This window comes from Schistocerca nitens, chromosome 6 (assembly GCF_023898315.1).
Source record: "Schistocerca nitens isolate TAMUIC-IGC-003100 chromosome 6, iqSchNite1.1, whole genome shotgun sequence".
NCBI classification, from domain to species: Eukaryota; Metazoa; Arthropoda; class Insecta; order Orthoptera; family Acrididae; genus Schistocerca; species Schistocerca nitens.
The window spans coordinates 723730192-723743657 of NC_064619.1; positions in this window are offsets into that span (position 1 = coordinate 723730192).

Consider the following 13466-nt stretch of genomic DNA (forward strand, 5'->3'; position numbering starts at 1 on the left):
ATTCTTTCCTGACAATAAGTTATATGTGTACCAAGTTTGGTAGGATTCAGTCCATTGACCTAGGCAGAGATGGGAAACATACATAATGATATATGTACACACATACATGTGTACATCAATGTTTATAATATGTATGTTTATGGATTTCTGAGTCCATCATGAGTTATGGGGTGGTAACTATACAGACAAATGAATCAGGAGCACAAAATCTGTGCTGAAATGTTTGAAATTTGCAATGTATGCTTCTGTTGGTTAACATATGAAGAGTTCAGGTGAAGAACCTGATAAGTCACAACTCTTATTTTTCTCGGGAGATGAAATTTAAAGTTTCAAGACTCATAAAATTTTAGTTCTTCAAGTTCTTCATTTTTGATTTAGATCTTAATATATCTTTCAGGGAAAGAGTACTGCTGAAATTGTACACATCTGAATAGGATTTACAATAATATCATGAATTTTTAAAATTAAGGCAGGCCGTACAGAGGGAAAACATGACAAGTCCATAATATATTGCAGGTACCTAGAAGGTTTCAAATTCATGTTACAACTAATTATCTCATATAATCACTTAATAATCTTCTATAAAAGGCCCTTTGCTTTTTCGATGGTGGATTAATGCAAAAGACGATTAAAATACACTTGCACTTCACTACGGCAAAATGTTTTCAAGTCTTGTAAATCCGTGTATTACTCAGCAGATACTTTAAAATCTCTTACATTAAAATCAGAATCCCTAATTTAAATAGCTATATGCCTAGTACTAAAACAATACTTATTTCCATAAATAAAAAATACTTTCAAATCATATTGGTGTAAAAGAATTACTATACCTTCATATTTAGCAGGGGGTAGGCTGAACTCACTTTCTTTCAGGCTTGAATCTTGCCCTTTCTTTCTGCGAAGAAGTAATGAAGCTTGCTCATATGCTCCATTGTAGCTTCCTCTATACAGAACCAGTGCTGCATGGCGTCATGTGACTTTCAGTTCTATTTTTGGCCCGGACTGGAAATGGAGTTTCTTCTTGTATATTGTATTATCCAGATGCTCTGTCCAGCATTTGATTATCTCTGGTTGCTCCTCAACATCAATGACAGGATGAAGGGTATGTGTGTGAATTCTGAAAAACCTGACACCAGTCCTTTGGAACTTGACGTTCCTGAGTTTGGTCTATCATACCAATATTTTTATCACATCCAATGTACAAATGACCTCTCATGGGGAATGTCAACTTTACATAGTCCAATCGTTTTTCTGTATGGACCAGATGGTGAAGGAATCTGAAAACAGTGGCATTCTTGTTTTGCACTCCGCAGGAGCCACAGAATATCTCCAGATATCTGACTTCTGGATTTAGAAAATTGTGCACAAAGTGATGAAGGAACGATGAAACTTCGTCTGCTCCTTTTTGGCCTGTGCTCTCTGGATACATGTAAAAATAGCTGACCCTTGTTGCCAAAACATGAACGTTGAATATAATACAGAAAGCTGTCGTTGATAGTAAACTTCATTTCCCTTTATATTTGGAAAAGGAAAGTGTTTCCTATAGTCCATCGTAATTGAAACCTTTGATGGATTTTTTTGATATTCCATCTTCGCCTTTTTTTCCTTTCATAGAACACTGAGATGCAATTCATGGGCTGTTTCATTGGATCGAAGTTCGGAATGAAGCCTTACTTCATTTTCAACAGATGATGTTAGAGTCAGTTTCTTCTCCAAATTTTTCTTCTTGGCTAGATACTCATCACAGGAGCCACAAGTATCAGATCACAGATATCCAAAACTTATATCGAAATCTGAACTGAATATAGCATGGTATGTTTCATATGACACATTCTGATTCTGAAACTTCTCCTTGAAGATATGGAATATTTTTTTAAAGTTCAAAGACTGGTAGGTAAATTTTTTCTGAGTGTAGTGGCTGTTGCGACCTATAAATTATTTACGGTGTCCTCTTATTATTGCACGTGTTTCATCTTTCAAAGCCTGTGGGCGTGATCAGTGTTTCCCTTGGCTGTCTTGTAGAGGTTGGTCCCCAGATTTAAGTTTTTTCAGTAAATGATTAACCTTGCCCTGCTTTATTCCATGAAACGACATAAATGTTTGCTTGCACACATGTAATTCTTGGACACTTCCATTAACGGAAATGCAAACAATTAATTTATATGATGCATCACGAAACTTTGCTTCCTGTTCTTCTCTTCTAGGATGCCTGCGCTGTACAGCGACCACTGTGATTAAACCGCTGAAATAGAGGTTTATTTCATCATGATTTTGAAAGTGGTTCATGTTAATTATTCCTTTTATTTTCATCACTGGCAATATCAAAACAATTGTTTTTGCACTTACATGGTTCTCCTCCTTCTTCTGACTGCAATTTTATACGTTTGGAGGCATCTCTAATGCAACCATACTTCTTCTTTTACCTTGTCAGCTTCTTTAATGACATTCTATACTTTTCTTACACTGACAGAACACAATGATAGATCTAACTTCCTTCACGAACTCCACTATGCTAACAATAATGGTCAACTTAGACATAACAATGACTGTAGCGACAGTGATAAAACAACGACACCATTAGTGAAAACAGACCTGCGTGGGCTGGGAATCATTAAGTCATAAAATTTTATGGTTGCATTCTGTGCTTCCATCATGATCAGTGCCAAATGTGAAGTGAGATGACAGGTCAGTTCTCATGTCCACCCAGGCAGCGCTGGCAGCGCTTCTCTGGCGCAAGTCGTTGTCCAGATGGCGTGGTCAGTGGTGTTCTGCACAGCTAGCATCCTTCTGCGGTGAGCTGCGGTGGCACGTGACGGAATAAGTCAGTCACCTGCTGAGCTGTTAACATATCCAGGAAGTTAATGCCATGGCCATGGTGATGCGGCTGTTTAGCATGCGGTGTGTACTGGTGGTCAGTCATTGGGATACCAGCCAAGACTGGTTATGGAAATGGTCAGTGCCTGGAGGCGTGGACTTATAATGGTTTTCGCCTGCACATACTTACAAGATATCAAAAAAATGGTTCAAATGGCTCTGAGCACTATGGGACTCAACTTCTGAGGTCATTAGTCCCCTAGAACTTAGAACTAGTTAAACCTAACTAACCTAAGGACATCACAAACATCCATGCCCGAGGCAGGATTCGAACCTGCGACCGTAGCGGTCTTGCGGTTCCAGACTGCAGTGCCTTTAACCGCACGGCCACTTCGGCCGGCCTACAAGATATCAGAATATCTCTTGACTCATCAGGTTTTTGACCAGTTCTGCAAAACCAACTAAAACTACACTGGTTGGTCTATTAAATTATGAAAAAAAACTGAAATTTTGGAATTTTCCCCTGGACTCTTCATACACCCTCAGCAAGAAATCATTTCCCAAAACAGTGGGGTTCACAGTTAACTTCAATATCACAGTTATTTTCAAGACTTGCATGAAATGCCTCTACAAGCACACCCAGTCTATCCTACCTGAAGCATCTGCACTAGACGTTTCACCTACTGGTCAACATGACATTGCCTTACCCAGAGTAACATCAGTTGCTGCAGTGGTGTTTGAAACTGCACAAAGGAAATAATCCTTGTAGATGTAAAAGAAATAGTCACATATATCAGTGTGATTCCTCTAACTATATAAAACATCAATATGCATAAATAATATGTCTGTTTCCTTCAAATGCTCACATTAAATAATCAAAAACTAAATTAAAAATGAAAAATTTTAAAATTATGAAAATTCAATAACGTGAACCCAACAAACTTTATTTTGTATTTTACCTGGATAAATAAATTTTAATTGAGCAGTTTTTTCTAGTTTATCATCGTTTTGTTAAAGGTTGTAGTATAATGATGTGGAAGAGTAATTATTTGTTTGTAATGTAAAAGTAATAGCACTTTTCCACCATATTTAATTATAAAAATTTCAGCTTTTGAAATATTCTCTGGTTTAGTTTTTCAGCTCTGATAAGTTAGGGAACACTTCTGCATAACCATTACTATAAAAATTATGTTCGATTCTTAGCAAAGTCATCATTCTTATTTGGTTTTGCTTTTATTTATGTAGAAAAATTTAGATCATCAAATTTTGAGCAAAAATTTTAAATTGAAAATCCAAAAATTTTCTAATTTTCTATTACCTCTCAGTTGAAATGATCTACCCACTTACAATAAAGAAATATGTAAGTAAAAGACAGACTGGGAACCAAAAATAAGAATTCCTTAAAAATTTAATATTAAATATGGTAAACGTTTGTCAAATTCAATTCAGTGTTCAATAGCAGGACCAAATGGGTGCGGAAATTAAGATTAAACATTGATCATTGTATTATAGCTCCAGGATAGTTAAATGAGAAAAAAATTAGTAATTTTCAGATTTATTCTAAGTGTTTCGATCAAACAAAATTTCGAGAATTACCAAAAAGACGCGAAAAAATTAAAGATAAAATTAATAAGGAAATCGCTACACTTATTGAAAACAGTCATGATGTTATTGTGTTAGATGAATATCTACAACTGAGTTGAAGTGTTTGACGACTTTATTCCTGAAAATCAAGATATAGTTACAGAATAATTTACTAGAGGTAGAATAGATTCCTTTCACTTAGTTCAGACTCATTCAAAAATACCAAAAAATGAGTTAGGGATAGCCTTCCTTTATTAAAAAAATTCTGAAAGGATTAAATGTCATTTTTACAGTAAGTAGAGGTTATATTAGTTTTAAAGAGTGAAGAATGGTAAATATAACTGATCCAACTGATGTGAAAGTTGCAGTGAACAATTAATATTCAGTTGATGAATGAAAGAATTTTGTTACTAAAGCTCAATGTACAAGTATTTTAATCCACTTGAATAAATGCCAGTAAAAAGGATTTTAATTAACTTAAGGAATCTAATATAGCTAGTTACTTTATGAAAAAGTAAATAGAAAAATCTCTTTCTGATCATTTCTCAAAAACAAACTCAGTACACAAAGTACTTAAGTATTTTTAAATCAAAATATAGCATCAACAACTATGGAGGTGAGCAAAAAGTGCAGTTTCAACGAATATGATTTTATTCTTAATAAATTGTTGTTTTTGCAAAAAAATATTTAACAACAAATGATTTTCAACTTTCGGTGAGTGTTTTGACAGACTTCACAAAATAGATCCTGAAACCAAGCCAATAAAAAAAGCACACATAACAAATTTTCTAATTGTAAGATTTAAATATTCAGTTAAAACTATTCCATTTGATGTAAAATTAGTTGTATTTGGTGAAAAACTTGAATTATTTTTTATTATATACAATTGGAGAATCATAGTCACACCCAATGTTTGAAATGTAAAACGTTTACTGAAACACACAATCGAAGGTCTTTGTTCAATCTGTAAAACTAAAAAATCAATGTTTTTTTTTTTAATTTTAGGTACTGGATTAAATATTAGAAAAGAAATAGCTAAAGTATAACATATACTTTGGAACACATGGTTTATGGCAAGCTGATTTAGTTGAATCAGATTCTGAAAATAAAAAGCAGTTTCAAAAGAAATAAAGGATATAAATATTTTTTAACTATTTAGATATTTTTCCCAATTTGATAGCGTGTTGCCTGTTAAAGGTAAGAGAGGTAAGAATATAATTGGTTCTTTTGGAAAAATATTCGAGAAAACCAAAAAAATTTACAAACAGATAATGTTAAGGAATTTCATAATAAACAATTTCAAGAATTAATGAAAAAATTAATATTAAACATCATTCAGCTTTTAGTGAATTAAAAGTCTCTGTTGCTGAACGATTTAATAGGACATTAAAAGAAAAATATGTGGAAAAAAGATATTAAAGGTAATTAGAAATTGGTTGAAGTAGTTTAGAAATTAGTTTATGAAAATAATGACAGAAAACATTTAACAATAAAGTGGAAAAAACATATAAACCAAGAAAATGACAAAAATTTATTAGAAACTATTTATGTAGCAAATTTGTTAGATACTAATGCCAAATATAAAATTCGGGATAAAGAAAGAATAATTAACTAAAAGGAATTTTCGAAAAAAGGAAATACAATAAATGGGTCAACAGAAATTTTTTAATTCAAGATGTTATGTCTTCTAATCAAATTGTATAAAAATTGAATACCAAAAAGGTGAAAAAATAAAAGGAAATTTTTTGAACAAGAACCATCGTAAACGAATTCACCAGAGTTTCGCAAAGGAAGGGTATTAAAGCATATGTGGAATGCTTAGGTTTAGATAATTCACATAAAAATTTGGCACATAAAAATTACCTAATTTTTAAAATAATAATTATATGGTATGTGCGAATGAGATTAGTAATTGAAAATTTAATCATGTTTGGTATTCAATGTAATTTCTTTATGCTCATTTTCACTAAGCTTAGTTAAAGAAATAGCGACTATTTTTATATTTAAATAAAGATGAACAAGTGTTGGAATTATAGGAAAATTTTTAATTTGGATTAATAGAAGCAGATGGTTTCAATGGGTTATGTTTTTAGGATGTATGTAAAAATCGTAGTGAATGTTATTTCTAATTTATCATGCAAAAAGTAGTTGAAAATTAACGTTTTAATTCTAAGAAAGGTTAGGTAGTTTAGTTACATCATCATTATTGTTCTCAAGAATAATTATTCAAATCATTGAAATTCTTTTGGCAAACAATTCATTCTTACAATTTCTTTTATTCATTGATAAAAAGTTACTGACTTTGGTATGTTATGAATTCTTAGTGATTTGGATATCTGTTTCTAATACATTTTTATATTTTTTGAAATGTCTTAATCATAATAATAACCATAATAATAATAATAATAATAATAATAATAATAATAATAATATAATCTTCAAATAACAATAGTAGGTCGTACCGTCCTATCGATGTTTTGAGGAACAACTCATTCATATATTTCATGTAAAATTTCTAAAATTCTATAATGATCATCATATGATATGATTGTCCTTATAGTGCCTCAGATATTTTGATGATTTATGTCACCTTAATAGAGTTCTTATTCAGAAATATTTATTTTATATTAGCCATATTATTTTACTGAAGGTAATACATCAAGAGTAATCCATTTTTAAATGGTTTTGCTTCTTCTTTATTTGATTTCAATATTAAAGAATATAATCCAGTTTCATTAATAAACATTGTCTGTTTTCAATTATTACTCATATCCCCTAAATTGGAGAATCTTAAACTTTGTAACACCTCTTTGTGTTTTCTATTTTTCGTGTTTAAAAGATTAAGCTATGTTCTCATATTCTAAAATTAAGCCTAGTCTTTTGCTTCACGCCCAGGAAATTTTTTATTCAACATTAATAATTGAATATTTTTATCATTATATATAAGTTTGATGGATTTTAGATCCAAATGCGACTCAGATGATATTTAATAAAATTTGATATTTTACATTTTTTTTAATTGTAAAAGTTTTTCTGTATGCTGGAAAGTGAAAATAAAATGATTTGTCCATTGAGCATTCAAGGAAAAAACTCATAAATTAATGTAAATAACAGAATACACCTTCCAAAATGAGTTGTGTAGACTGAATAAAAAAATAATCAACAAGAATATAGGGAAAATGAATTAGAACAAATAAAAGAAATTGTTCATAACTAGAATAAAAAACAATTTACATGTAAAAATTGTAAAAAAGCAATTGAAAATTCTTCTAAATTCATAACTGTGACCAAAAGTAATCAAACAAGAGAAAAGAGCTTTTATTATGAAAAATGTGAGGAAACGTAGTATCAAAAAGTTTAGTATTTTTATGGAAAATATATTTGTAAAATGTATCTAAAAATTAATAAATAATTACCAGATAAAATATTAAAAACTAATCTACTTTTTATTTTATTATTTGTTTTTGGAAAGTCTTCCATGCAACTGATTAGTTCCCATAAGAAGTCATTGTTATCATCTATTATTTTAGTTAATTTATAATGTCCATATGGAATTGTAATAATTCCGTCTTGTAAAATAACATCATTACAATCATCAGAACTTAAAACAACTTTATTACACTCAACTGCATACAACTCATGCTTCAGTGATCTAATTAATTTTTTTCCTCTATTGTTTCATTTTGTTTCCTAAATAATTTTTATAATCACCAAACCCAATTTCATTTTTTACAAAAGTTTTTTGACTCCTTTACACTTTTTCTCCTCTTCATCACCAACATACATCTTCGATCTTAAACTGATGTGCTCTGACATAATTTACCACAATTTTCATCTTTGATTTTTGCTAAGACTATCTTGTTTATTTGTTGAATTCTATAAATATTATATTCTGAATAATTGCTGAATTGATGAAAGGAGAAAATATAAAAATGCAGTAAATAAATCAGGCAAAAAGGAATACAAACGTCTCAAAATGAGATTGACAGGAAGTGCCTAATGGCTAAGCAGGGATGGCTGGAGGATAAATGTAAGGGGGTAAGATAGATACTGCCTACAGGAAAATTAAAGAGACCTTTGGAGAAAAGAGAACCACTTATATGAATATTAAGAGCACAGATGGAAACCCAGTTATAAGCAAAGAAGGGAAATCAGAAAGGTGGAGGGAGTATATAGAGGGTCTATACAAGGGCGATGTACTTGAGGACAATATTATGGAAATGGAAGAGGATGTAGATGAAGATGAAATGGGAGATATGATACTGAGTGAAGAGTTTGACAGAGCACTGAAAGACTTGAGTCTAAAAAAGGCTCCAGGAATAGACAACATTCCATTAGAACTACTGATGGCTTTGGGAGAGCCAGTCCTGACAAAACTCTACCATTTGGTGAGCAAGATGTATGAGACAAGCGAAATACACTCAGACTTCAAGAAGAATTTAATAATTCCAATCCCAAAGAAAGCAGGTGTTGACAGACGTGAAAACTGCCGAACTATCAGTTTAATAAGTCACAGCTGCAAAATACTAACACGAATTCTTTACAGACGAATGGAAAAACTAGTAGAAGCCGACCTAGGGGAAGATCAGTTTGGTTTCCGTAGAAATTTTGGAACACGTGAGTCAATACTGACCCTACGACTTATCTTAGATGCTAGATTAAGGAAAGGCAAACCTACTCTTCTAGCATTTGTAGACTTACAGAAAGCTTTTGACAATGTTGACTGGAATACTCGCTTTCAAATTCTGAAGGTGGCAGGAGTAAAATACAGGGAGGAAAAGGCTATTTAGAATTTGTATAGACACCAAATGACAGTTATAAGAGTTGAGGTGCGTGAAAGGGAAGCAGTGGTTAGGAAAGGAGTGAGACAGGGTTGTAGCCTCTCCCTGATGTTACTCAATCTGTATATTGAGCAAGCAGTGAAGGAAACAAAAGAAAAATTCGGAATAAGTATTAAAATCCATGGAGAAGAAATAAAAAGTTTGAGGTTCGCCGATAATGTAATTCTGTCAGAGACAGCAAAGGACTTGGAAGAGCAGTTGAATGGAATTGATAGTGTCTTCAAAGCAGGATATAAGATGAACATCAACAAAAGCAAAACGAGGATAACGGAATGTAGTCGAATTAAGTCGGGTGATGCTGAGGGAATTAGATTATGAAGTGAGACACTTAAAGTAGTAAAAGAGTTTTGCTATTTGGGGAGCAAAATAACTGATGATGGTCGAAGTAGAGAGGATATAAAATGTAGACTGGCAATGGCAGGGAAAGCGTTTCTGAAGAAGAGAAATTTGTTAACATCGAGTATAGATTTAAGTGTCAGGAAGTCGTTTCTGAAAGTATTTGTATGGAGTGTAGCTATGTATGGAAGTGAAACAAGGACAATAAATAGTTTAGACAAGAAGAGGGTACAAGCTTTAGAAATGTGGTGCTACAGAAGAATGCTGAAGATTAGATGGGTAGATCACATAACTAATGAGGAGGTACAAAATTGTTAAGGCTTTCGTGGCCACTTGTTGACAAACTGCCCATTGGCTTCTGTCTCGGGTTCTTCGGCCGACGTTCATCTAATGATTTTTCTGACGTTTCGCCAGCACGAGTGGCTCGCATTGTCAAAGCTTCACCCTCCATTGCCGGTGGTGAACTGGAGGCGAGCTCACGGCCGCAGACTGTATGTACCTGGCGCGCCAACGTCCGAGGGCTTCCCCGCGGTCATTTCCGGTGCGGTTCTCCTCTTGCTACCTGCGATGGTCATTCGCTGCAATACGGGAAGCCAGGATCCGTTTACCTTAAGGCTTTCCTCTTTCTTACTGAAACTGTTCGCGTGTTTTTGTATTTCTACAGCTTCTCTGAACAAGTGCGTGTGATAGTGCTTCTCTACAGCTAGAACTTCCATGTCGGCGAATTTTATTCCGTGGTCGGTCCCATTCAGTGCGTGCTCTGCCACGGCCGATTTCACCACCTGCCCCAACCTGCAATGTCGCTTGTGGTCTTTGATCCTGGTGTTAATTGATCGTCCAGTCATTCCGACATAAACTTTTCCGCATGTGCATGGTATACGGTATATTCCCGACCTTGCAAGTGGGTCTCTTTTCTCCTTTCCCGATCTAAGACACTCTTTGATCTTTGATGTTTCGTAAATTTCATCAATTTTTTTCCAGTATTATTATATTTACTTACTCTTCCTCCATCATGATTTATTGGATAAGAGTCGAATTTATAGAATAAATAAAACATTTTTGATCTATACTTTTACATTAATTACAGATATTTTATCTTTAACTTCTTTTGGTAAATCGGTATAAGAGGAAACAAAAATTTGATTTTGACTATTAATATTTAATTATAAGTCAATGATATAAAATAAACACCAACAAGATTTTTTCTTTGATTTTCCCCATTTCATTTAATAGTCGATTTGTTGAGTTTTATTATAATCCTATTAGCACTTTTATATCAATGAGGCTTAATAACTTGTTTTATAATTAACATCTTATATTTCATCTCTACTTTTAAAATTACTGTAGAATATCATTTTTTGTTTAATTGCTCTTCTTTGCATTCACATATTCTTTAATGTGGACGATTACTTCTGCACTATGATTAAACAATTCTTGTGGTTCAACGATATTATTATTATTATTAATTCTATAAGTTATTATTCTTGATTCAAATACAGAAGCTTTTCAATAAATTCGTTTGTGTTCTTTTGAAAATTTCGTAATCATCTCTACAACTGAAAGCATTAGAATTTCTCTGACATTTTTTTAAATTTCTTGATATTTATCTAGGAAAAGCTTTCAAAACTAATTCTCATAATCGATATTCTTAATATTGCTTGCAAATCTATTGATGAAATGGATGAATTGTAGTTATCTAGTTTAGAATAATGTTAAATTTTTTGTTTCACATATTTTATGAAATTCTTTTAAAAATGTTTACCAAATCTTTATCATTGTTATTAATGTTGTTCTCAGATTTCTTTGAGAAGACTGGTTACTTGTTGTTAATTAAGTTTCTTTCATTTTACAGATTTCTTGAAGCTGTTTTAAAGATTTTTTCAATTAATGTTTTTGTTATTAATATTTTCGTCAAGATTTAGAATAATATAGAACATTGTTTCTTTATGAAGTTTAGAATAATTTTCCAACTTTCTCATTTTACTAAATTTTTGAGGTACATTTAATTTTTTATGTTATTTCCTTCTTCTTTACTTCTTTTGCATTAGATTAATCAAATAAATTTCCATAGATCTTTTCTAGTTACATTTGAATAACATTTTTGTACAATAATTTTCCAGATTGTCATAATTTAATTTGCACTTTTCTTTACAATAACTTTCTAAGTGGCTCAGCTTGAGAGTACATTTTTGCTTATCTTTTTATTTATGTAAAAAAATTAGATCTTTTAAACAATTAAAAGTTTTACAATTGAAATGTACATTCAGTTTTTAATGAAGACACTTAGAATTGAAATGTACCTTTGAATATTTCTGTTGATGATATAGACAGATGAGGTTTGACCAAGCATATTTATAATGAGAGAAATTTATTAGTTTTTCTTAAGTAAACGATAATTTGATTTGTGAATATAGATGTAAACGATCTTAGAGAACTTATTTATAGAGGAAAAAACTTAATAGATTTTTATGTTTTAAATTAATGAGAAATAGATACTTCGATGTACATAAACAACATCTCAGATATCTTATTCATAAATAAAACAATTTCTTAGATTTCATATTTTTAAGTAAATGAAAATTTCATTTGTGGATTTATATAAATTTTTAACAGGAGTAAACAACAAATCGAAATCTTGGTTTTAAATCGAAATTTTTTTAATAGATATGCCTTCTGCTCTAGACCTATCTAACATATACTACTTGCACATCACTGTCCCATGATACTTTGACGACCTGACTCACTATCTTCTTCAGGCACCCAAAAAGCATGTTGCTTATTTTGAGTAATAATTGAATATGTCCAAAGTCAGCAGAAACATATTAGCTCAGTGGCCAATATTTGCAGAATAATTTTAGTAACGATGTCATCAGTAATGTTAATCCTGAATTAAAAGAATAATTTTACAGTACATAATCAGTAAAACTGAATGGAACTATGATCTGAACTCATGGTAGTCTGTTTGTTTACATATAGTGTGCAAAAAAATTGCTGTAAATTAAATCACAAATGGTTTCTGTATTGATATTACACTTACGATGTAGGAAATATTAGTTTGAATTAAATTACTGGTGTATATATCAGAGGACAGTAGGAGAGTAAATCCACAGATGGCACATTTTAGCTGAAGACAAAACCAGCTCTAAAGATAAATGTCTCAAAGGCCATCAGTAAATATCCCTACCACTGCTAATTTGTGTGCTGATATTTAAACCTACTGACTTAGAAGCATGGAAACAGGGTTCATACTTTTCAGAGAAACTATTGTGAATATAGTACTACTAAGAAAGTCGTTTCGTTGCAAACCAAAGCTATGTAATAGTCAGCATTTACGACCAATGGTGTACACTAGGTGTCGTCCTAAAAGACGTCAGGCGCTTTGTCTCTGATATTGTGGCAGATATTTGTGACTTGGTTTTTGCAATGTGTAGCTGAAGTAAGCCCAAACAAATATTGCTCATCACGTCTTCCTTGCGAAGCACAGTGTCGACAGAGTCAGTTTGTTTTCCTTCACAAAGAAAATTACTTTTGAAGCGAAATTTTATATGCGCATTCGTTAGAGTGCCACAAGTTAGTATAGTGAGGGATTCGTTTTGTTAATGTGTGTTGACAGGACATTACAACTGGAAGAGCAGCCAGTACTCCAGCAGCAAGTGAGCTGCGCTGCCGCATGGCGGTAGCAGTTAGCACTTGCAAGGGAGGTGTTACAACCACTGAACTAATGTTTATTTTTCGTGTTTTACTCAACCCAGTAATACACATTAAAAAAACGAGTATTGCGTTAAACTACATTTGAGCCGCTGCATCGAATGAACGCACAAAATTCCGCTATTGAAAATCTTCTGTTTCCTAAGGTCAAGCAAACCGACCTTACGGTTCACGCTCAACATT